Source organism: Cervus elaphus, chromosome 28 (assembly GCF_910594005.1).
Source record: "Cervus elaphus chromosome 28, mCerEla1.1, whole genome shotgun sequence".
Classification (NCBI taxonomy): Eukaryota; Metazoa; Chordata; class Mammalia; order Artiodactyla; family Cervidae; genus Cervus; species Cervus elaphus.
The window spans coordinates 47120810-47145881 of record NC_057842.1 but is presented as its reverse complement, the minus strand read 5'-3'; positions in this window follow the sequence as shown (position 1 = coordinate 47145881).

Sequence of the window (25072 nt, the reverse complement as noted above, 5' to 3'; positions counted from 1 at the left end):
AGTTAGTGGGTGAGACCTTGACCACTGTCACCAACTTTGAGTTGCCAACAAGGCAAGAGTAAGCTACACATGCGGTCGCGATGACTTGCTAGGTTCTTTTAGGAGAACCTACCACCAACAGTCCTCAGAACTTTCTACAGTTACCTTTGTTCCTTGGCTTTGATCTCTGTCAAATGACAACAAAAACCTAAGAGAAGGGTGCCACTTGTGCATTTCAGTTTATTTTCTCAAAGTCTTGTATTTCAGTGGGAAAAATTTGAGAACTATTTCAGGAATATCAACTATAGTACAAATAAAACAGGCATATTTTTAAAAAACTTAAATGCAAACGAGCTTTATAGATCTTATGTAAAAAATTTTGTGTGAAGAGATTTTTACGATAGTCAACTCTACATTTCCATGGCCTCTGCGTCTGCCAATTCAACCAACCATGGACCAGGTACAACGTTTACTATCCCTGGTTGGTTGAATCCGTGGATGCAGAACTGACGGATTTGGGAGCCAACTATGGAACTTAAGCATCAGCAGATTCTAGTATCTGCAGTGATCTAATCCCCTTGCTGACAGAGGGGAACAACTGTTTATATAATAAAAGGCTCAGTATTTAAAAGTAAACAGTTTTGTATTTTCTGCAGCATGAAATGAAATAAGGGATATGATAGATATTATTAAAAGGAAATTCAGTAGCTAAAAATTGCCAATTGTATAACTGAATAAATTTTGCCTTATATAAGTATGCAAACAGATAAACTAAATTCAATAAAAATAATCACTTTCTTCAAATTTACACAATACTAATGAAAACAAAAAGCATAAATATTTTTGATTAAATATTTAGAGCTTCTAGCTCCTCTTACACCTATCTTTACTTTTCCTAAAATTTCAGGAAGAAATTCATTTCTAAGAGACCTAAATTCCACCAGGGTCCTCTGGCAAAATTCAATTTTAATTATGGTTCATAAGTTTTAAGAACATTATTTTTTAAGAGAGCAGGTAGAGTCTTCTGATCTGAGCAAAACCATTTGTATCTCAGAGATGTATAATTTATTTGCACTCAGCAATTAACCTCTAAGGGTACCCCTATTTTCCTTAAAACTACAGGAAATTATCATGGGTTTTTTTTTTCAATAGTAAATGGACCTTCCAGGTAAGGATTTTATACAGCATGTTTTGGTGTGAGATTCCTTCTTACCCCTTTTTGGCTTTTATATCAGGTGGGTCATTATGTCCTACAGCAATCATATGAAGTAGTTACTAAACCCAAGATAAGAAAACTGAAGACAGAGACCAGGTAAAGTACCCAAGATTACAGAGTTTTCAGATAGGGTCAAGACCTCAACTTCTTGTCTTAATCCCAGGTCTTTTCCACTCTGTCTCTGAGAAAACCTTAGGTGGTACCATGGGATGATCTGAAGACTGGGGCCATGGAAATAATATAAAGCAAATGACAGAAGTACACAAGAAGAAGGAAGATGAATGAGGACTCTATGCAGAATCCTCCCATAGGAATCCCTAGTGGAGAGCCGGAGTCACAGTGAATAACCAAAATCCACATACAAGATTGTGGTCACAAGATAATAGCGGAGTATTCATGGTCTATTTTCAGTTCAGAGGGCATGCTGTTCAAGTTTGGCATTCATAAAGACTAAAATAATGAAAAATAATAACTTGTGTACCAATGTCTTTTTTAACGAGCTGCTTCCCTCCAAAATAAAATGTATTGTTTTTAAAAAGAAAGTTTTAAAGCACCTATCTGAAGTCACACTGTACTAAAAAGAATGCCAGGCTTGTTACCATGGTGTGTAACAAAAATGTATTTTGATTTATATTTCAGAAACTAAAAAAATTAAATGTTGAGACCAAAAAAAAGAAGAAGAAGAAGGGAGGTGGAAGCACTTGACCGAAGGCATTTACATCTGCCTCCTTGGGTAGAACATGGGAAACCAAAGCAGGGCAATGTCTCCCCGACAGCAGATTTACATTCTTTTGCCTCTGTGAAGTACAACTTACCAGGGTTTTTTGTTTCCTTTATTTACGTTATAGTTAAGATAAGAGGTGAGTTTAAGTTTCCAATAGTTTTCTTTTTTGATGCCCTTGAAGACATCAAAATAAGAAATTTATAATTTTGTCAGCTCATTCAATTTGAAAAAAATATGTATAAGAATGATATCAAACATGGTGTCACTTTTGTAAAAACAAAAATTAATATTTGAAATGATGTTATTTTCCAGAAATATGATAGTCACAAGATTTTATCAAAAGTGCTGTTGAGAGTCCTTAGGAATCATTACCACTAAATGGAAAGACCACTGAATTCTTTTAAATAAATCTTCTTGCTTGTTTGTTTTATTTCTCAGTTGTTATTTCTATGTTTACTTTTTATTATGGGAAGTTTATGGAAAGCATACACCAAAGGAGAAAGAATGTAGGCATCAACTATTCTGTTGTAAACTTAGTATGGACATATTTGTATCCTGATCGAGTTAGGAAATTCACACTTTTCTTCCTCAAGTATGAAAGTCAGCAGGGCTTTGTTTTTGAACGATTAGTGTTAGCAAGGTCCTTGTTGTTTTTATTTACAACAACCCAGAGGAATTGGGTGGAGAGGGAGGTGGGAGGGGGGATCGGGATGGGGAATACGTGTAACTCTATGGCTGATTCATATCAATGTATGACAAAACCCACTGAAATGTTGTGAAGTAATTAGCCTCCAGCTAATAAAAAAAAAAAATTCCTTTTCATGATTCTATCTCCTCCTCTTCAGAAACTATATGCATTGAATTTGCATAAGCCAAGTATTTGGAATTCAAACGCCAAGACCAAAGGAAGCCATGAATACTAGATTCTATCAAGAATGTGTGGAGAGCCTGGTTGTTGTGCCTTAAAGGGCAAGGCTATGCTTAAAGTGTACAGAGCTCCAGGAAAATATTTTTGGTGGTGTCTGTGCTTATATAAAAGTCTTGTTTAAAAAATGCATTACAAAATTCATAGGCCCGTGTGAGGTATAATGATGTGTCAATGAAGATTTATAAAAAGGGTAGAAAAGAGGTACTTATGTATTTGTTTATTGCCTAATCAAATGTGTGCAAAGATTTGTCTTTACAATGTCAATCTGTCTTTAACATGAAAGTCACCTCAAAATCAGCCTGTTGGCACCATCCTGGCAAGTCCATGAAAAAAAAAAAATCACACTAGCCAGTAGGAGCCATCCACCCACTAGGCTGTACTCCTGGGACCAGCCCATTCCTGGGGTCAACTTTATTGGCTAGAGTCACAGAGCTCCTAATTCAACCCATGTGCACAAAGAAGATCAAAGAGTGCCCCAGGAGGGGTCCAGGACCCACACGGGTTCCAGTATAGCCCTGTGTTGCCCACTCAGATGGCACTGTGGATACTAGCTGGGCCCAGGCCCCAGATGGGGATGTATAAACTTTAGGAGATGGTACCCAAAGCATAATGGGCCAACTGAGGCACAGATCCTGGAGGAGAAGCCCTACTTCCCCCAACTCCCCCCACCCCACCAAGGGCAACACTGGCAAAGTGTCATCCAGTCTGAGTAAGAAAAGAAACAAATGAGGCTTGACCAGGGAATGAGGTCACCTGGGCCCCGAGACTCTGCAGACTTCTATCCTAATTACCCCCTTCACATGAGATGGTGGTTGACACTTTTACTTGAAGAGAACTGAAGAAAGTCAACCTAGGAACTTCTCCCAAAGTTGGAATAGTGCTGACACACACTCAGTTGTATCTGCCATAAAACTTGAAGCAATTATTTAACTAACCTGAATTTCAATGTCCTCATTTCTAAAATGGGGCTAAAACATCCGTACCCAAAAACTGCATAAGGATTTACTTACTAAGTTAATATAGGGTATATGTCTTGATTATATGAGGCACTAAGTAAATGTTAAAAATTATTATAAATATTTACTTCTAATTATTTAATAGCCTCAGATAGGACATTAAGTGGAGAAGGAAATGGCAACCCACCCCAGTGTTCTTGCCTGGAGAATCCCAGGGACAGAGGAGCCTGGTGGGCTGCCGTCTATGGGGTCGCACAGAGTCGGACACGACTGAATGGTTTAGCAGCAGCAGCAGCAGGAGATTAAGTATAAGGAGTAGCAAAGGAAATAGAAGAGGGGCTTCCCGTGTGATCCAGTGGTTAAGATTCCATGCTTCCAATGCAGGAGGCACAAATCTGATCCCTGGTCAGGGAACTAATATCCCACATGCCGCAAGGTTCGGCCAAAAAAAAAGAAAAACTATTAATAAAGAGAAGTAGAAGGAAAGCAATTTCTCTGATACCCAGGAATCTGTCATTTAACTGGAGCAATAACAACATGTAGATATGAAAAATCCCTAAGAATCACTTCAGTATGCATCTATTGAGAAGCATGAATAGAAGTGAATTAAAGAGACAGAGAAAAGGCATGAAGAAATTATCGCACTTAATCAGAGAAGGCATCCTGAAACCAGAGACCTTTTGAGTCCAGGCATATTAATAAAACGAGGAACAAGAACAGTAGAGACAAGGAAGAACCCTCACAGAGAAAACCTATGACCCCCAAAGACCAGTGGGTATGGCTTTCTTAACAAAAAATGAGATCCTCAGCACTATCAACACACGGCCTGGTTGTTCTTTTCTACTGTAACGATTGTCAGAAGCAAACTCAGAGAACATGTCAACATGCTGAAGGCTATTTCATCGGCTATAAATAAAAACAACAAGGACCTTGCTAACACTAATCGTTCAAAAACAAAGCCCTGCTGACTTTCATACTTGAGGAAGAAAAGTGTGAATTTCCTAACTCGATCAGGATACAAATATGTCCATACTAAGTTTATAAAAGGTTGGAGCCCCGGGTGAAAATTATGCCCAAACAACCAACACAGGTGTGAATATCAGCTAAATCGGTTCCTTGGCACCATGAAAACTGTTCAGCAATTTCAGGCTGTGAAAGTGGAGATACTTGGGCTCCTCTAAATGGGAAATCAGGGCTTTGAAGTAAGGAAGATAATGCTCAGGCAGCCAGCAGTCTCTTTCCACACAGCTCACAGAAATTAGTCGGCCTCTAAGCACACAGTCTGAGCGACTTCACTTCACTTCACTTCAAGCACACAGTAGTAGCTCTGGCAACTCAGCAGGAGGAACTCCAGAAGTCATTCCTTCCCCAGGGGCATCGGTCCCTGGCTATTTAGGCACTTTGCACAATGGTGCCCTGGTTAATGTTTTAACAACAACAATATCAACAGCCTTGATCTGAAGCTTTTGTGTAAATATTCCCTCCAAAGTCAATTTCAAGCTACGGGTATGCCATCATGAGCACAGATGGGGAGAGATGCGCTCTGTGGGCTCAGGGGAACAATTGCCGGTGACCCAAAACCTCTGACTCGGCCTCTCAGCTCTCCCACTCAATGGACTGACTTGTTGCTGCGGCACTCTCCTCTCTCCACCCATGCTTTCTTCTTACTCCTTCATTTTTGTGAACTTTCCTGCTAGTAGCTATATGGCTCCTTCTTCAAGCTCTCTAGGATAGAGAAGGGGTCTGATGAAATCAGCCATTCCCTAACTAGCAGGGAATGTTCCACATGAGTTATCTTTAACCCAATCAGCTATCACTGTGTCAGTGGCTGACACCTCCTCTAAATCAGGAGTTTGTCCTGGAGTGTGCAAGATCTTTTTAGAAGGGAGTGGTCTCATCTGGCAGGCACCATGGACTATCCAGTACTTAGCAGCATAAGCAATTAAGCACTTGATTTGTGTTTGCGTTGGACCAAGCACTTTGGTATCCTTTGGAAACGTCATCTTGACTCCATTTCTGATGGCTTGCCCAGTGTAACACTGATCAATGTCATTCCAGAGGTGGAGGCACAGTGGTGAACTGCCAACAACTCTGGATGGGCGATCCGAGACCTAGGTCCAGCCAACAATTACTTGGTATTCTTCTGTGACCTTGGACAATCTCATTTAAACATTATGGATCTAAATGTCCTCATTTGTAAACGAGAAAACTGTTCCTACCACAGCAAATCCTAGAGGATGTTTTACTGGACTGAGGAGGAGAAGGATTTTTCCTCTTGTGTCAACTTGGAACAAAAAAAAAGTGTTTCCCCACAAAAAATTTGGTAATTCTTGAAACAAGCAAACAAGAAAAAGTATCTTTGGTAAATTGTATAGCAATAAAAATTAATTAAGAATTATTTTAAGAAGTGTTGAAGCTACTGAAATCATATTTGTTTAATCTGCTACTGGGAGCTAAGTCATGAATGGCTCTTACTACTATAAAAATTACAATAAAATATGTGGCATCAATTCTGCTGAAGAGAAGAATAGAGAAATAATTTCATCCTAACCTGCTATCCTATTTCTCCTCCTATATTTTTATTTACTGTAACTCTGATATATGATCTGAATTAGAATGAGCAGGAAAAAAGTCATATGAAGAAGTATTGTTGATGCTATTATTAGCAATATGATTAATTATATTAAATATAATTAACTAAATAACATTTAATATATCAATATATTAATAAATATATCATTTAAATGCATTGTTAAATATTTAAATATTAATATTATTAAATATTAAGCATATTATTTAATATATTATTAAATATATTATATATTATAATATATCATATTATATTAATATATTGTATATTATTATACTATTAATAAATATATTATATAGTATTATTATACTAGCCTCCAAAACTATTTTCTTGTCCTTATGGATGTTTTGGATATAACTGAGTAGATAATAAAGGAGTCTTTAAATATTTAAAGGTATTTGAGATGTTGATTTTCAGTACAGAAAAGTGTTAATTTCAAATCTTTCTATTCCTATTGAAGATATAAATCTAATGAAAATGAGGGCTGAGGAGGGAGACAAATACAACAATGTCATAGAATGTAATCAAACTTAAAAACTTCTGTGTGGCAAAGGGAACCATAAACAAAATGAAAAGACAACCTATGGATTAGATAAAATATTTGCAAATGATGCTACCAATAAGGAGTTAATCTCCAAAATATACAAACAGTCCATACAACTCCTGAATATAAAAATTAACAAATAATTCAATCCAAAAGTGGATAGAAGACCTAGACATTTCTCTAAAGAAGACATATAGGTGGCCAATATATACATGAAAAATGCTCAACATCACTAAATATTAGAGAAAAAAATCAAAACCACAATGAGGTATCACCTCACACCAGTCAAAATGAGCATCACCGAAAAGTCTACAAATAATAATGCTATAGAGGGTATGGAGAAAAGGGAACCCTCCTACACTGTTGGTGGAAATGTAAATGGGTACAGCAACAATGGAGAACAGAATGAAGGTTACTTGGAAAAACAAAAGTAGAGCTACCACTTGCTCTAGCAATCCCATCCCTGGGTATATATCCGGAAAAGACAAAACCACTAATTCAAAAAGATACATGCACCTCAATGTTCACAGCAGCATTATCTATGAGAGCCAGGACATGGAAACAACCCAGGTAATCATTAACAGATGATGGGCTTAGGAAGATGTAGTATATGTATACAATGGAGTATTACTCAATTATAAAAAAGGATGAAATATTGTCATTTGCAGCTACACAGATGGACCTAGAGAATATCATGCTTAGCAAAATAAGTCAGAGAAAGATAAATACTATATGATATCACTTATACAGGAATATAAAATAAAACAAGTGAATCTATATACAAAACAGACTCACAGACATAGAAAATAAACTTATGGTTCCCTGATGGCTCAGATGGTAAAGAATCCACCTGCAATGCGGGAGACCTGGGTTCAATCTCTGGGTTGGGAAGATCCCCTGGAGAAAGGAACAGTTACCCACTCTAGTATTCTGACCTGGAGAATTCCGTGGACTGAATGGTCCATGGGGTTGCAAAAATTTGGACACAACTGAGTGACTTTCACTTTCACTTTTCAAAAAAGAAAGGGAATGGGGGAAGGATAAATCAGGAGTATAAGATTAACAGATACAAACTACTGTACATAAAATAGATATGCAACAAGGATTTACTGTCTGGCACAGGGAATTATATCCACTATCTTCTAATAACCTGTAATGGAATATAATCTGCAAAAATAAATGAATCACAAAATATTATAAATGAATCACAAAATATTATAAATTAACTATACTTTAATTAAAAAGAAGAATAAGAGAGTGAGAGAGACCACATCTCTCTAAAAGAAGTTTAGCTGCTATTTGTCATTGTTGTTGTAGAATTAGAAGCAAGTTTGACCAGAGATTCCAGAAAAGGCATTCAGATGAGAAAGAAGGAAAGCTGTGATGATGAGGAAGAAAGCACTTTGGAGTCAAAGGATTCTGCTTCCCACCAGACATGTGATTGTGGAAAATCTATTTCAGCTTTTTGTGACTCCATTTTCTGATCATAGGGATTTTCTGAGCACAGGGATTAAAATGTAGGGAGGAAATCATACAACGAGCACAAATGCCATGACTACATCGCCTAGTTTATAGTATGAACTCAGCCAATGCCAATTTTCTTCCATTTTGCCCCTCTTATCAAAGAAGAGGAAAGCTTTCTCACCTAGGAAGTAAAACAAGGGTCAGCATATATAATTAGAAGTCTAAAGGATCCCACCACCAGTTTTTATAAATAAATTTTGTTGGAACACAAATATATATACATATTTATGTGTGTATATATACACACACACACACACATATCTTCTTGTTCAGTCACTAAGTCACGTCTGACTCTTTGTGACCCCATTGACTGCAGCACACCAGTCTCCTCTTTCCTCCACTATGTCCTGGACTTTGCTCAAATTCATGTCCATTGAATCAGTGATGCTATCTAACCATCTCATCCTCTGCCATATCTTTTTCCTTTTGCCCTCAACCGTTCCCAGCATCAGGGTCTTCCCCTATATATACAAACAATATATATAAAACACTGTTAATAATAAAAGAGCTTTCATGTTATAATCACTTGTAGTTACTTTAAGTCAGATGAGAGTAAATCAACAATGTTCTGATACCAACAACTTCTACTGTCAAAGGTGGAAGTCATAGTTAACTTGATCATCTAACAGTCTGTGTCAGATAGCCACTGACTGAGTCAGGGACCCAACAGGAAATGGAATGTTTGGGGAAAAAAATCAGGAAGATTATTTACAAAAATATTAATATTAAAATTTGTATAGTGGGTAGGGTATGAGAGAACCGTAAGAGATAAAGCAGAAACCCAGAACAGCAAAAGAGTTGTCACTACACCTGGGCCTGAAGAGATTAGGGGAAGAATGAGATTGCAAGTGCCCAGGAAGAGGAAGAATTGCCCAGGAAAGTGCTGTTAACAGAAAGAGAATTAGTTGCTGTTTTTCTTTTATTGGAGTATAGTTGCATTACAATGTTGTGTTCATTTCTGCTGTGGGGCAAAGTGAATCAGTTCATTTCAGTTCGGTCGCTGAGTCATGTCCAACTCTCTGTGACCCCGTGGACTGCCGCACACCAGGTCTCCCTGTCCATCACCAACTCCAGGACCTTGCCCAAACTCATGTCCATCGAGTCGGTGATGCCATACAACCATCTCATTCACTTTCATCCCCTTATCCTCCTGCCTTCAATATTTCCCAGCATCAGGGTCTTTTCCAATGAGTCAGTTATTCACATCAGGTGGCCAAAGGATTGGAGTTTCAGCTTCAGCATCAGTCCTCCCAAGAATATTCAGAACTGATTTCCTTTAGGATTGACTGGTTTGATCTCCTTGCAGTCCAAGGGACTCTCAAGAGTCTTCTCCAACACAACGGTTCAAAAGCAGTCTTCGGTGCTCAGCTTTCTTTATGGTCCAACTCTCACATCCATACATGACTACTAGAAAAACCATAGCTTTGACTAGATGGACATTTGTTGGCAAAGTAATGTCTCTGCTTTTTAATATGCTGTCTAGGTTGGTCATAGCTTTTCTTCCAAGGAGCAAGCGTCTTTTAATTTCATGGCTATATCACCATTTGCAATGATTTTGGAGAGCAAGAAAATAAAGTCTATCACTGTTTCCATTGTTTCCCCATCTATTTGCCATGAAGTGATTGAACTGGATGCCATGATCTTTGTTTTTCAAATGTTCAGTTTTAAGCCAGCTTTTTCACTTTCCTCTCTCACTTTCATCAAGAGGTTCTTCAGTTCCTCTTTGCTTTCTGCCAGAAGGGTGGTGTCATCTGTATATCTGAGGTTATTGATATTTCTCCCAGAAATCTTGATTCTAGCTTGTGCTTCATCCAGCCCAGCATTTCTCAGGATGTACTCTGCATATAAGTTAAATAAGCAGGGTGATAAGTTGCAGCTTTGATGTACTCCTTTCCCAATTTGGAACCGGTATGTTGTTCCATGTCCAGTTCTAACTGTTGCTTCTTGACCTGCATACCCATTTCTCAGGAGGCAGGTCATGTGGTCTGGCAGTCCCATCTCTTTTAAGAATTCTCCACAGTTTCTTGTGATCCACACAGTCAAAGGTTTTGGCATTGTCAATGAAGCAGAAGTAATGTTTTTCTAGAACTCTCTTGCTTTTTCGATGATCCAACGGATGTTAGCAATTTGATCTCTGGTTCCTCTACCTTTTCTAAATACAGCTTGAACATCTAGAAGTTCTCAGTTCACAAACTGTTGAAGCCTGGCTTGGAGAATTTTGAACATTACTTTACTAGCGTGTGAGATGAGTGCAACTGTGTGGTAGTTTGAGCATTCTTTGGGATTGCCATTCTTTGGGATTGGAATGAAAACTGACTTTTCCAGTCCTGTGGCCACTGCTGAGTTTTCCAAATTTGCTGGCATATTGAGTGCAGCACTTTCACAGCATCATCTTTTAGGATTTGAAATAGCTCAACTGGAATTCCATCACCTCCACTAGCTTTGTTCATAGTGATGCTTTCTAAGGCCCACCTGACTTCACACTCCAGGATGTCTGGCTCTAGGTGAGTGATCACACCATCGTGATTATCTGGATCATGAAGATCTTTTTTGTACAGTCCTTCTGTGTATTCTTGCCACTTCTTCTTAATATCTTCTGCTTCTGTTAGGTCCATACCATTTCTGTCCTTTATCAAACCCATCTCTGCATGAAATGTTCCCTTGGTATCTCTAATTTATTTGAGGATCTCTAGTCTTTCCCATTCTATTGGTTTCCTCTATTTCTTTGCACTGATCACTGAGGAAGACTTTCTTATCTCTCTTTACTATTCTTTGGAACTCTGCATTCAGATGGATATATCTTTCCTTTCCTGCTTTGCCTTTAGAGTCTCTTCTTTTCTCAGCTATTTGTAAGGCCTCCTCAGACAAGCACTTTTCTTTTTGCATTTCTTTTTCTTGGGGATGGTCTTGATCACTGCCTCCTGTACAATGTCACGAACCTCCATCCATAGTTCTTTAGCATTTTGTCTGTCAGATCTAACCCCTTGAATCTGTTTGTTACTTCCACTGTATAATCATAAAGGATTTGATTTTGTCATATCTGAATGGTCTAGTGGTTTTCCCTACTTTCTTCAATTTAAGTCTGAATTTTGCAATTAAGGAGTACATGATCTGAGTGACAGTCAGCTCCCAGTCTTGTTTTTGCTGACTGTATAGAGCTTTTCCATCTTCGACTACAAAGAATATAATTAATCTGATTTCAGTATTGGCCATCTGGTAATGTCCATGTGTAGAGTTATTTCTTGTGTTGAATCAGCTATATATACATATATCTCCTCTGCTGTGGATTTTTTTCCCATTCGGGTCACCATAGAGCATTGAGTAGAGTTTCCTCTGCTATACAGTCCATTCTCATTAGTTAGCTATTTTATACATGAAAAGAAAAAAAGCAAAAGTGAAAAGGGGCTTCCCTGATGTCTCAGACAGTAAATAATCTGCCTGCAATGTGGGAGACCTTGGTTTGACCCCTGGGTCAGGAAGATCCCCTGGAGAAGGAAATCATAACCCACTTCAGTATTCTTGCCTAGAGAATTCCATGGAGAGAAGAGCTTGGCAGGCTACGGTCCATGGGGTCGCAGAGAGTAGGACATGACTGAGCAGCTAGTACTTTCTTTTCTTTCCTAGTAATGTACATAAGTGCATATTTAGTCACTCAGTCGTGTCCAGCCCCTTGCAACTCTTTGTGGGCTGTAGCCTGCCAGGCCCTTCTGTCCACGGGATTTCCCAGGCAATAATACTGGAGTGGTTTCTTTCTCCAAGGCATCTTCCTGACCCAGGGATCGAAACCACGTCTTCTGTGTCTCCTGCATTGAAAGCTAATTCTTCACCCATCAGGGATTCCCTGCAGCCTATACATGTCAATCCCAATCTCTCAATCAATTCCACCACTCTGTTTCCCCCTTGGTATCTGAACATTTGTTCTGTAAGTCTGTGCCTCTACATGAAGAGGCAAAAAAATGTTTTTGAAAATCAAGACAAAAAACAGATAATGGAAGCAAATTTGCAGATAATCTATTGTCTTCAGCAGACAAGGATGTGGAAATGACTAAACAGGTTAATCTTTTTAGGGTTTGTTGAGTCTTTTTGTATCTCTTAATCTTTCTGGAATTTTTTTCAGTCATCATCATTTTGAATAGTACCTCTGCTCCATTGTTGCCTCTGGATCTCTGTTAAGATAGATCATGATATTATTGTTCTACCCAATCTATCTAGCATAATTTGAATTTGATTTTTTAATGTTGTTTTTATTTGGTTCTATTCCATTAGAATGTATACTTCTTTTAGGACATGGAAAAAAAGGAAAGAGAAAAGACACACAAATATAATTCAATTTTCTTTCTAAAATAGCCACATTTTTAAAAATTAGACAAGTGAAATAAATTTCAATAATATCAATACATTTTATTTAATCCAATATGACATTTCAACATTTGAAATAATAAAGATATTATTAATGTGGTATTTTACATTCTTATATTCAGAAGTCTTCAAAGTCCTGTGTGTGTTTTACATCCGCCACATTTGGACTTCCACATTTCAAGTTCTCAATAACCATAGGTGGTTAATGACTTTTGTACTGGACAGCACCGGGATGGAGCATAAACTGCCTTAACTGCTGGGAGAGGGGTGGAAGTAGAGCGGACACTGGCCAAACCTAACCAGAAGCAGGCAAGCACATTGATACAGTCCATGCAGCTCAGGAAGTCTGAATGCAATCACTTTTGTTATCTTTAGCCATCATGTTGACTGACAGATATTCCCAAGATCAGAAATGCAGAGGCATGGATGTAGCAAGGTTTGTTAATTGAATATATCAACTATTAATGTTATCTTATCCTAACTGTACCTATCTGCGTAATAAGCATTCCTGGAAGTGCCAGGAATGAGGAGATAGGGGTAAGAAGATGCCAAAGAGGTAACATTCCATGAAACTAATTACTTGGGATGATCTGGGCAAGAATATGTTGATACCAGTATTCACTCAACATATTAAGTATCCTCCGTGGATACACCAGGCACCATACCTAGTTAGTGACACTCATAAACATTAAATGAAAAGGAAAATACTTTAGCCTACTAAAATATGTTGTCAAAATAGGATGTAAAAGAAAAGGAGAAAGCCCAAGAAGGTTGTTCCCTAAGAAAATTTCTTATTTTGTTTTAAGTCAGATCAGTGCTGTGATTATATGAAATATTTATTAACCTCTGTAATTTACAAATAAGCTATCATGTTAGCATCAAAGGTAGTACATAGATACATGGAAAGGATGGACTTGGATTCAAAATATCTGAATCTCCTCTAAAAATAATAGACTATTTAAAGTTGAACATAGTCTATCAAAGTCTCAGTCTCCTCATCTATAAATTGAAAATATCAGATGTATAGCTTCATATATAGTATGTATCCAATAATTTAATTTATTTAACAATTTAATAAGCATCTATTATGTACTAGATACTGTACTAGGTACTAGCTGTACTCAAATAAGCAAGATATGATTTCCTGAGTTTAGCAGGAAATACAGACATATTAACCTAAGTCTGCTCAAATCGGTCACTTGCTAAACATTCTTATTAATTTCATTTGTCTATCTATAGAGTACATTGTTTCTTCTCTTTAATCTGTTCTATTTTTCTTTTTAATCTTAATACCTCTGACTAATTTATCTTGTCTTACTTCATTGTCTAAGATCTCCAGTATAAGCTAAATAGAAGTAACAATAGTAGAATTCTTTGTCTTGACCTCAACCTAAACAGAACTCATTCTAAAATCTCACCACTAAGTAAACATTGTAGGTATTTGATATACAAGCTTTAGCAGATTAAGGTAGTTCCTTTTGATTCCTAGTTAGCCAAAAACTTTTGCCATAGATGCATTTTAAATTTTGTCAACTGCTGTTTCTGCAGCTATTGTCAAGAACTGTTAAGAGTGTGATATTTCACTTTCTTGTGTTCAGTCGCTCAGTCATTTCCAACTCTTTGCAACTCTATGGACTATAGCCCACCAGGCTCCTCTGTCCATGGAATTTTCTAGGCAAGAATACAGGATCAGGTTGCCATTTCCTCCTATAGGGGATTCTTGGCAACCTAGGGATTAAACCCACGTCTCTTGCATCTCCTGGATTGGCAGGCGGATTCTTTACCATTGTGCCACCTCAGAGCCTTAGCTGCAGGTTAACAAGCCAGCCTGCCACAATTTCACAGATGCTAGCAGAAGACATGAGACTCAGGTCAGAGTCAAAAGACCATTTTACCCATGGCACAGCAAGCAGCATGAATACCAGCATATTTGTGTCAGGTTCTCTTGGCTCCAGATCTCATGGGAAAACCACAAATGGGTCCAGGTAGACACCGGTACAGGCAGTAGGTTGCATTCCAAGGAAGGAACCCCGAGCTCAGGGAACCCAAATCTTATGATGCACAAAAGTCAGTCATTGTCTGTTTGCAAGATGCACAGAAACGGGAGGATTGTGTTCTAGCAATTTTTTAAATGTGGTGCATAATTATATCAATTCATTTTTTAGAGTTGAAAAACCTCACCTTCCTTGGATAAATCCTATTTTATCATGGTGCAATTATTATACACTTCTGGATTGTGTTTTTTTTTTAAATTTTGTGTGTGTGTTGCATCTATGGTTAAAAAACAGTTGTATCTATAATTTATATTTCTTTTATTGTCTTTGTTCAGTTTGGGCTTCAAAGATATGTTGTTGTTGTTGTTGTTTAGTCGCTAAGTCATGTCCAACTCTTTTGCGATCCCATGGACTTCAGCCGACAGGCTTTTCTGTCCATGAAATTTCTCAGGCAAGAATACTAGAGTGGGTTGCCATTTCCTTCTCCAGAATATCTTCCCAACCCAGGGATCCAATCTCGTCTTCTGCGTTGGCAGATGGATTCTTTACCACTGGGCCACCAGAGAGCTCCATCAAAGACATACTAGTCTTATAAAAATGAGTTAGGTCAATTTTTCTCTTCCTATAGTCACTGAATATTGTATAAGTATACACAATAAAGTTTCTGTTACTTTAAGATTAGAACTAAAATTAGCTCAGAAAACCATCTGGACTTCGTGTCTTTAGGGGAAATGAAATTGGATTATTAATTATACTTCTTTGGTAGTTATCCATTTAATTCTCCTTATGTTGATTTTGGTAATTTTCTTCTCAAAAATGAACTATTTCCTTTAATTCTTCAAACATATATGCATAAAGCCATTCATAGTATTCATTTATGATTTTTAAGTCCACATTATTTGTACATATATAGTCTCTTTACTATATCCATATATCACCTATTGATATATGTTCCTTCTATATTCTATCTAAAAAAAATCCCAAATGTTTCTTTGCATCTTTTTCTTTTGTATTGATCAGCCTTTCTAGGAGTCTGTTATAGAATTATTTCAAATTGCTAGTTTTAAATTATGTCAATCTTCTCTGTATTTGGAGTTTTTTTACTTCACTAATTTTTCTCTCAATCTTTATTATTTCTTTGTATAGTTTTTATGCTCATTTATTGTATTTTTATTTTTCTAATTTCTGGGATGGAACATGAATCATACATTTTCAGAATTTCTTCTTTTTAATAAAGTTATCTATAAAGACTGCTTTTTAGCTCTATCCCACACATTTTTATATATTGCAGTTTTATTCTTGTGCAACTTTTGTATTATTTTCTTCTTTTTTACCCAAAAGTTATTTAAGTTCGTTACTGGAAATGATGGGTATATAGATACATAGAGGTATATACAATACATATAGAAAGTTAGAGATATAGAGAGAGATTATTAATTTTACTTTTCATTGCTTCCATAACCTTACTTGCTTTTATATTTTTATATTCTTGTTCTACCAGCTTCACTGCAATTGAGGATTTATTGGTTATTTCCTTTAGTTCTTGCTTTACATAATTTGAGAGTGCTTTCTCATATGCAAACATATATATTGACTTTTGCAATGGTAAATTATTTCTTTTTAAGATTATTTGGTAGTATTTCTCTTTACATATATACATATTTTTTTTCTTACTTTAAACTGTATCTCATTTGAGGACCTCAGCTTTCTTTAATTCATATTTGCACATTAGATCTTCTTGGCATCCCTGCAATTTCACCCTTTCAGTTTTATTTTGCTATTTCTCTTGCAGGGTGAAGCCGATTGCATTTTATAACCAACCTGATAATCCAACTTCTAAACAGATGAGTTTAATCAATGAACATGTTTTGTGATTATGGCATTACTGGTATATTTGGATTTACTTCCATGATCTGACTTTGTTTTCTTTTTTATCTTCATTTCATCATATTGTTTCATGGTCGTTTCTTCACTGACAGGCTTCCTGTTAAATTATTTTTATACCTGTGTTTTTTCCTTCTGTTCAGTTAAAAGCTGTAGATTGCATTTCTATTATTTTGGTGATTCACTTTAGAATATTGAAATTCAAACAACTAAAAATTTTCTAACAAGATCTTGAATTATGTAGCATTTCTCTCCAACTCATAGTTAAAACAATGAGTATAGCACCCTAGGAACACTTGAACAGCTCCACATCTTACTATTTTTAAATAGAGCTTCACTTTTATCTTTTTTTAAGCAAAGGCAGAATTTTTTGTAATTAATAATTAATTAAATTTGCCAACATATTTCATTAATTTCAATGTTCATTCTCATTTTCCATGCTCCACATCTTTCCTCCATGTTCACTTTTTTCTTGCCACAGAAAACAATCATTCAGTGGATGTGAATGAGAAATCCTCTTACTCTCTGTGTCTCAAATTCTCTTTATTTTCCATCACTTCTGCATGATTTTTGTGTATACAATCCTAAATTTACTTAGATCTTCTCTCAGCATTTCGAAGGCACAACCCATTCTCTCTGGCATCAATGGTTGCAGAGCAAAATGTTGCTGTCTGTCATTGTGGTTAATCTGAAGTTAATTTATTTGCCCTAATAACTTTAAAGATTTTCCTTTATTCTTAATGACCTAGTTCCATTATATGTCTAAAAGTGAATTTATCTTGATTCATATATTTTATACTTGGAGTGTGTGAGTGATAATCTTATAGTCTAGAAATTTTAACAATTATCTTTCACATATTTATTCTTTAATATTTCCTTCATTCTCTTTTTCTTGTAACTCAGATAAATATCAGAGCTTCTCAATTTATCTTTCACATTTCTTAACTGCTCTTCCATATTCGTTCTGAGTACTGAATGATGGATCAGCGCTGCAGTTCTACCTTTAAGTTTACTATTCTCTTTGATTGTGTCCCTTCTAGAGTCTGTCCAATATATTGCATTTTTATTTCATGAACTATATTTTTATTTCCAATACATTGGACTGGATCTACCAGGACATTATTTTATTGCACTCTAGTTTTGTCTCACACTGTTCTTTTAAGAATCATTTCAAAGTCTTTTTCAAGCTTTTCTAAAATTATCATAAATGAGTTTATATTCTGAGATCCAAAGCTAGATTAGGTGCCACTTCAATGCTCTTCTTCTTGGATACTACAATACAATTGCTATTTACTCTTTTTTTAACTCTATATTTTATATTGGGGTATAGTTGATTAACAATGTTGTGATAGTTTCAGATTAACAGCAAAATAATTCAGTTATACTCACACACACACACACACACACACACACACACATATATATATTCTATTTCCAATTCTTTTCCCATTTAGGTTGTTACATAATATTGAGCAAAGTTCCCTGTGCTGTACGGTAGACCCTTGTTGGCTATCCATTTTAAATATAACAGTGTGTCTATGTCAATGCTATTCACTCTTGATTTCTCCCTCAGCAAACGATATACTCTGCAAGGACAAGGACCCTGGCCATCAGGATCACTGTTATATAACTGAATATCAAAAACAATGCCTGAAAGTAACACTTATTAAATAACTGCTGAATTCAATGTCTGAATCACCGAGTAACATGTCTGATGGTATTGCCATTGTACCATTTTCTCAGGACCCATGGGTTAATTTTGGAACTCTATGTGATTAGGACTTTCCTAGATGGTAGATGCTTGATGCTGAGTAGTAATTTAGTAAGCACTAGGCTTCCAGTTTAGTCATTACTTTTTCTTTATGAGTTATTTTCACACTGAATGGACCTGATGGGCCAGGAGCTATGAAACCTGGCAGGAGAAGAGAATAATACCTTCTACTCTGCATGTTGTTCGTTGATGTAATTACTATGTAGATTAAAGATTAAACCTGATCCTAGTCATTACAATTACCTCTTTGGAACCCAAAGATGAGGGGTTTCATTCTACAAAGATCTTTTCATTTATTTCTGAACAGAAACTAAAATTAGTTCCAAGTCATTACTGGGCTGTCAAAATGGAAGTGCCTCCAGCATACTTACTTCCTGTCAATACTACCTGACAATCCTATTAATAGAATCATTTAAGCCTGCTGCAAGTAGCTGTTAGGAAGCATATTATTTCATTGTATCTCTCTGGCTTATTGAGGATCTTATTGAAATCATTTGTTAAAACATGGGACACCATCTCTTGATGTTTACAAAATAATCTAATTTTATTTGCATCTATTCTTTTGTTTATAAGACCTTTGGTATTTACTATTATGACAAATAAACATATAGATGTTTCCTTTTTACTCATTTGTTGTTGTTCAGTCACTCAATCATGTCTGACTCTTCATGACCTTGTGGACTGCAGCACGCCAGTCTTCCCTGTTCTTCACTATCTTCGAGTTTGCTCAAGGTCATGTCCATTGAGTCAATGATGTCATCCAACCACCTCATCCTCTGTTGCCCCCTTCTCTTCATAGAAAAGTTGTTTTTGTTCTGTTTTTGTTTTCTGTCAGTTTTTGTATTATTTTTATCCAATATTTGTGCTAACTTTTTTTTAAAAAAAAAAAAGCTTAATTTTTATCAAACATGTTTCTTTAGTAAAGACAAGTCATAATATAAATTTTTAAAAAATCCTTTTGAATACTCACTGAAACACAATTCAGTTCAGTTCAGTTCAGTCGCTCAGTCGTGTCCAACTCTTTGAGACCCCATGAACAGCAGCACGCCAGACCTCCCTGTCCATCACCAACTCCCAGAGTTTACTCAAACTCATGTCCATCGAGTCGGTGATGCCATCTAGCCATCTCATCCTCTGTCGTCCCCTTCTCCTCCTGCCCGCAATCCCTCCCAGCATCAGGGTCTTTTCCAATGAGTCAACTCTCCACATGAGGTGGCCAAAGTACTGGAGTTTCAGCTTCAGCATCAGTCCTTCCAATGAACACCCAGGACTAATCTCCTTTAGGATGGACTGGTTGGATCTCCTTGCAGTCCAAGGGACTCTCAAGAGTCTTCTCCAACACCACAGTTCAAAAGCATCAATTCTTCAGTGCTCAGCTTTCTTCACCATCCAACTCTCACATCCATACATGACCACTGGCCAATTAGCAAGCCCCAAAGGTCCGTCTGGTCAAGGCTATGGTTTTTCCAGTGGTCATGTATGGATGTGAGAGTTGGACTGTGAAGAAAGCTGAGCACTGAAAAATGGATGCTTTTGAACTATGGTGTTGGAGAAGACTCTTGAGAGTCCCTTGGACTGCAAGGAGATCCAACCAGTCCATCCTAAAGGAGATCAGTCCTAGGTGTTCACTGGAAGGACTGATGCTGAAGCTGAAACTCCAGTACTTTGGCCACCTCATGTGGAGAGCTGACTCATTGGAAAAGACCCTGATGCTGGGAGGGATTGCGGGCAGGAGGAGAAGGGGACGACAGAGGATGAGATGGCTAGATGGCATCACCGACTCGATGGACATGAGTTTGAGTAAACTCTGGGAGTTGGTGATGGACAGAGAGGTCTGGCGTGCTGCGATTCATGGGGTCGCAAAGAGTCAGACACGACTGAGCAACTGAACTGATTGACTAAAGTCTATATGCTTCTAAGATAACACTGGAAAAAAACAACCTGTTTCTGCTTTTCTTTATACAATGGGGAAAATATAATTTTTTTGTCTCTGAGGTATTTATTTTCCTAAATCTACCATATTTCTGTATAGAAAGTTCACAGAAATTATTTCTTCCAAATATTACAGTCATCTTTACTGTACATATTTCCTTCCATGTAGAAACTAGCTTGGTATATAATTTATGTTCTTATGCTTTAATATAGGTATATATATTCTGTGGTTCCAATTTCTCACTGATGGGTTTTTTCTAGTTACATATTTTCATAATAAAATCTAGTCACAGTCCTTACTGATTAGCTACAGATTGATGAGAGAAAAATATAATCAGAGAAAGAAGGTAAATATATTTATTAATTTCTCTTGAAAGACGCTCCTTGATGCAGTTGCACTCAGGGAGTTACTGAGATGGTAAAGAATATGCCTTTAATGCAGAAGACCCAGGTTTCATCCCTGGGTTGGGAAGATCCCTTGGAGAAGGGACTGGCTACCTACTTCACTATTCTTGCCTGGAGAATCCCCATGGACAGAGGAGCCTGGCGGGCTACAGTCCTTTGGGTTGTAAAGAGTCAGACACAACTGAGTGACCAACACTTTCAGTTTTTCACTTTATGCAATTGCACTCAGGGAGTCAGTAAAGTTCACATTCTTAGTAAAATCATGTTAAAAACTTATAATGACAACATGAATGTTTGCTGCATCCATGAAGCATTCAAAAGTCTCAGAAGTTTTAAATTTAGATCTGAAGACTATAAGAAATAATGTATATTGAACTAAAGTATATTACTGATTAAAGTATAGCTAATGTTTAAATGTTGAAGGATATAAAAAAGGAAGAGTCAGATATGAAAAAAGCATGAATTCATATCTCATAATATTACTCAACTACCTAGGTAATAACAGATTGACTAGAAACCAAGGAAATAATTTGAATATCAGTTCTTAGATTCCTAAGTGTGATTCTATGATGATAAACACATTATTATTATCACTTAATTTGTTTCTATACAAATAATGAATGCCTACTACGTGTATAGTGAAAAAGGCACTATTTTTTGCCTAAAAGAATTCACAGAATAATGGGAAATAAAGATAAATTCCAATGGTAGATACATTTTTATTAATAAATTCTTAATTCTGCACACTAATAAAAGTTGTGAGTGCTTCCATAATTTATAATTACAAACAAGTGAGCATTTATATTAATAAACAAAAACCTCCAATCCAATTAGACATTAATGTAAAACAGTCACTTCCCATCTGCAATCCCATTTACCAATGTGTACTGCTGCTGCTGCTGCTGCTGCTAAGTCAGTCGCCTCCGTCATGTCCGACTCTGTGCGACCCCATAGACGGCAGCCCACCAGGCTCTGCTGTCGCTGTGATTCTCCAGGCAAGAACACTGGAGCGGGTTGCCATTTCCTTCTCCAATGCATGAAAGTGAAAAGTGAAAGTGAAGTCGCTCAGTCGTGCCCGACTGCTAGGTCACTTAAAAACCACCCACCAATCTTAGAACCTCAATCTCTAGATGATAGCCTTTACCCTCTAGGTCTCTTGTAATAATCCACATCTAGTTGTTATCATTCTGTAAATTATAGACTAAATGATCATCCAACCACCATCACAAGGTGGTATAAGGCTGTTTATTGTCATTCTGTTTATTTAACTTACACACAGAGCACATTATCGAAATGCCGGGCTGGATGAGTTACAAACTGGAATCAAGATGGCTAGAAGAAATATCAACAACCTCAGATGTGCAGATGATACCACTCTAAAGGCAGAAAGCCAAGAGGAACTAAAGAACCTCCATATGAGGGTGAAGGACAAGAGTAAAAAAGCCAGCTTAAAACTAAATATTAAAAAAACTAAGATCATGGCATCCAGTCCCATCACTTCATGGCAAGTAGAAGGGGGAAAGGTGGAAAAAGTGACAGATTTCCTCTTGTTGGGCTCTAAAATCACTGCGGATAATGACAGCAGCCATGAAATTAGAAAGCAACTGCTTCTTGCCAGGAAAGCTATGACAAACCTAGACAGGGTGTTAAAAATCAAAGACATCACTTATAGTCAAGGCTATGGTCTTTCCAATCATCATGTACAGATGTGAGAACGGGACCATAAAGAAGGCAGAGTGCTGAAAACTTGATGCTTTCGAATTGTGGTACTGAAGAAGACTATTGAGAGTCCTATGGACAGCAAGGAGATCAAACCAGCCAGTCTTAAAGGAAATCAACCTGAATATTCTTTGGAAGGACTGATGTGGAAGCTGAAGCTCCAATACTTTGGCCACCTGATGCAAAGAGCTGACTCATTAGAAAAGACCCTGATACTGGGAAAGATTTAAGGCAGAAGGAGAAGGGGGCAACAGAGGATGAGAAGAATGGATGGCATCACCAGTTCAATGGACATGAACTTAGGCAAACCCCGGGAGATTGTGAGGAACAGGGAAGCCTGGCATGCTGCAGTCCATGGGGTCGCGAAGAGTTGGACATGACTTGGCAACTGAACAACAACAAAACCACCATCACCACAATGAATACACAATTGTGAAAGAATACTAATGAGCTGGCCACTGCATCTTTTATTAAAAAGGGGAAAAGGAAAGGAAAGAAAGAGGCAGAATGGGCAGGAGTGGGGTGTGGTAATTGTTTAATTTCCAAATACCCATGCAATGAAAAAGGAAAAGATGCCAAGAATAAAGGAAGCTATCTCTTTCATCACTCCAACTGAACATGAGGTTGGGGTGGGAACTTAGATTTTCCTCTTCTGCAGTCAACTCTATGTTCCTCCTGCCTTCTGCCAGTATCTCACCAGACCTGGGTCTGCGGGATAAGCCAACTTTCCTTCCCAATGGAAATGAGCCCTCAGTGGCTCATTTAAGACTGCAGAATTTTTTGTTTGTTTTTGGCAAAAAAAAAAACAGGAAGCATTGTTTCTCCTTAGCAAGATTAAATAAACTGGCCAATGACACAGTCCTTGTCTCCATGCAGTTCCCTAATAGCATAAGAAGTCCACAAATGCCCAGGTAACTACCTCTGGTTCAAGTTTAATGGGATCATTATAAAATTTTGCCACAGTTGACAATGTGCACCATGAGTTGGCTGGTCCTGGATGCCCAAGAGGAGAAATTTCCCATCCTCTGGTCTAGATTCATACAACTAATTAATCACTTGTCTGCACACAAGTCCTGCCAATGTTACCTCTTCATTCTCTTTCAAACCAATGCCCTCTGGCCCCTCCTAAGCTATAGCTCTAGTTCAGCTCTTCACCACTTCTCCCCAGGGTTATTTATGACAGCCCTGACCATGCCCTTATCACACAGCCCTGTGAGTGACATTTTATCTATGATACAGTATTTTATAAGTTCCCTGGAGGTAGGCATTGTGTCTTATATGACTTTTTCTAGCTGCACATTATAAACTGTTAGACACATATTAATCAAAAGTTTTTGTAGAATGAATGCATCTCTCAGATTTTCTCCCTCTTACCAGTCTCATCTTTCTACTCTAGCCTCTCCAATGCTACCATAATAATCTTCCTAAAACATAAACCTGATCACTCATGCATCTGATGAAAACCCTTTTATGATACCTAAAAGCATTCAGAATAATGATCAGGTATTCATATCTACCACTAGTCCTGTCTCTGTCTTCTTGCCCCGGGGGAAATCTCATTATGCTCCATCCCTACCAAAGCATTTCCCCACATACCACGCTGTCTCAGACCTCCCTCCAAGCCTTCACTCATTCAGACAGTCTCCTCTGCCTTAGATGGCCTTGCTACCTTGATTCCCTGAACTAGTGTCTTTACCCTTCAGCATTCAGGTCAAGTGTCAGTCTCTCCAGGAAGCATGCCCTAACTCTTCAATCTGGATTAGATGCTTCTCTAGGCTTTCAAAACATTCCAGGCATACTTTTAGACAAACATTTATCATGCTAAATGGTAACTTTCTCTTGACTTATGCATCACCCCACTTAGACTGAAGACTCCTTAAAGGTCTGAGTGTATCTTATTCATGTTTGAATACCACTGCCTAGCACAGTATTTGGGTATATCAGTTGTTCCACAAATTGACAAATGAATACAAGAATGAATATAAGCATGATCTGTCATTTCCAAACCCACTGTTACATTTGATTAACACTTTAGTCCCATGAAATTAAATATACAGATTCCAAAACCCCTATTATACAGATAAGAAAATAGGGTGTCTTCCACATGATTATACCATTAGTAAATCAAGGATCTATATTTCAAATCTAGGTCCCTCTGGCTTCAAATGCAATCCTCATAATGGCAATATTCAAGGATGCCTTAGCACCTCACTGCCACAGAAATTCAGCAGCCTCATGGACCAAATTGCCTGCAACTCATTCCACACCCTATGAAGTACTTGACTATTAACCTTAATATACCTGAATCATTCTGAACTTCTTCACTCATCCCTGGTCAGCACTACATTGGCTCTTGTCTGCGTAAGTGGTTAACTCAGAGGGTTACAGCACAGTGCCAAGGAGAGCAGGAGTAAAAGGTTAGGACATGTCTATGAAGTTAGGTTGGATTAATTCATCCAACACTTCACACACTTTCTTAACTCGCACCAACTTCCTAGCAAACAATGTATCCTTGGCCACCAGAGACTGGTTGAGATAATGTGAATT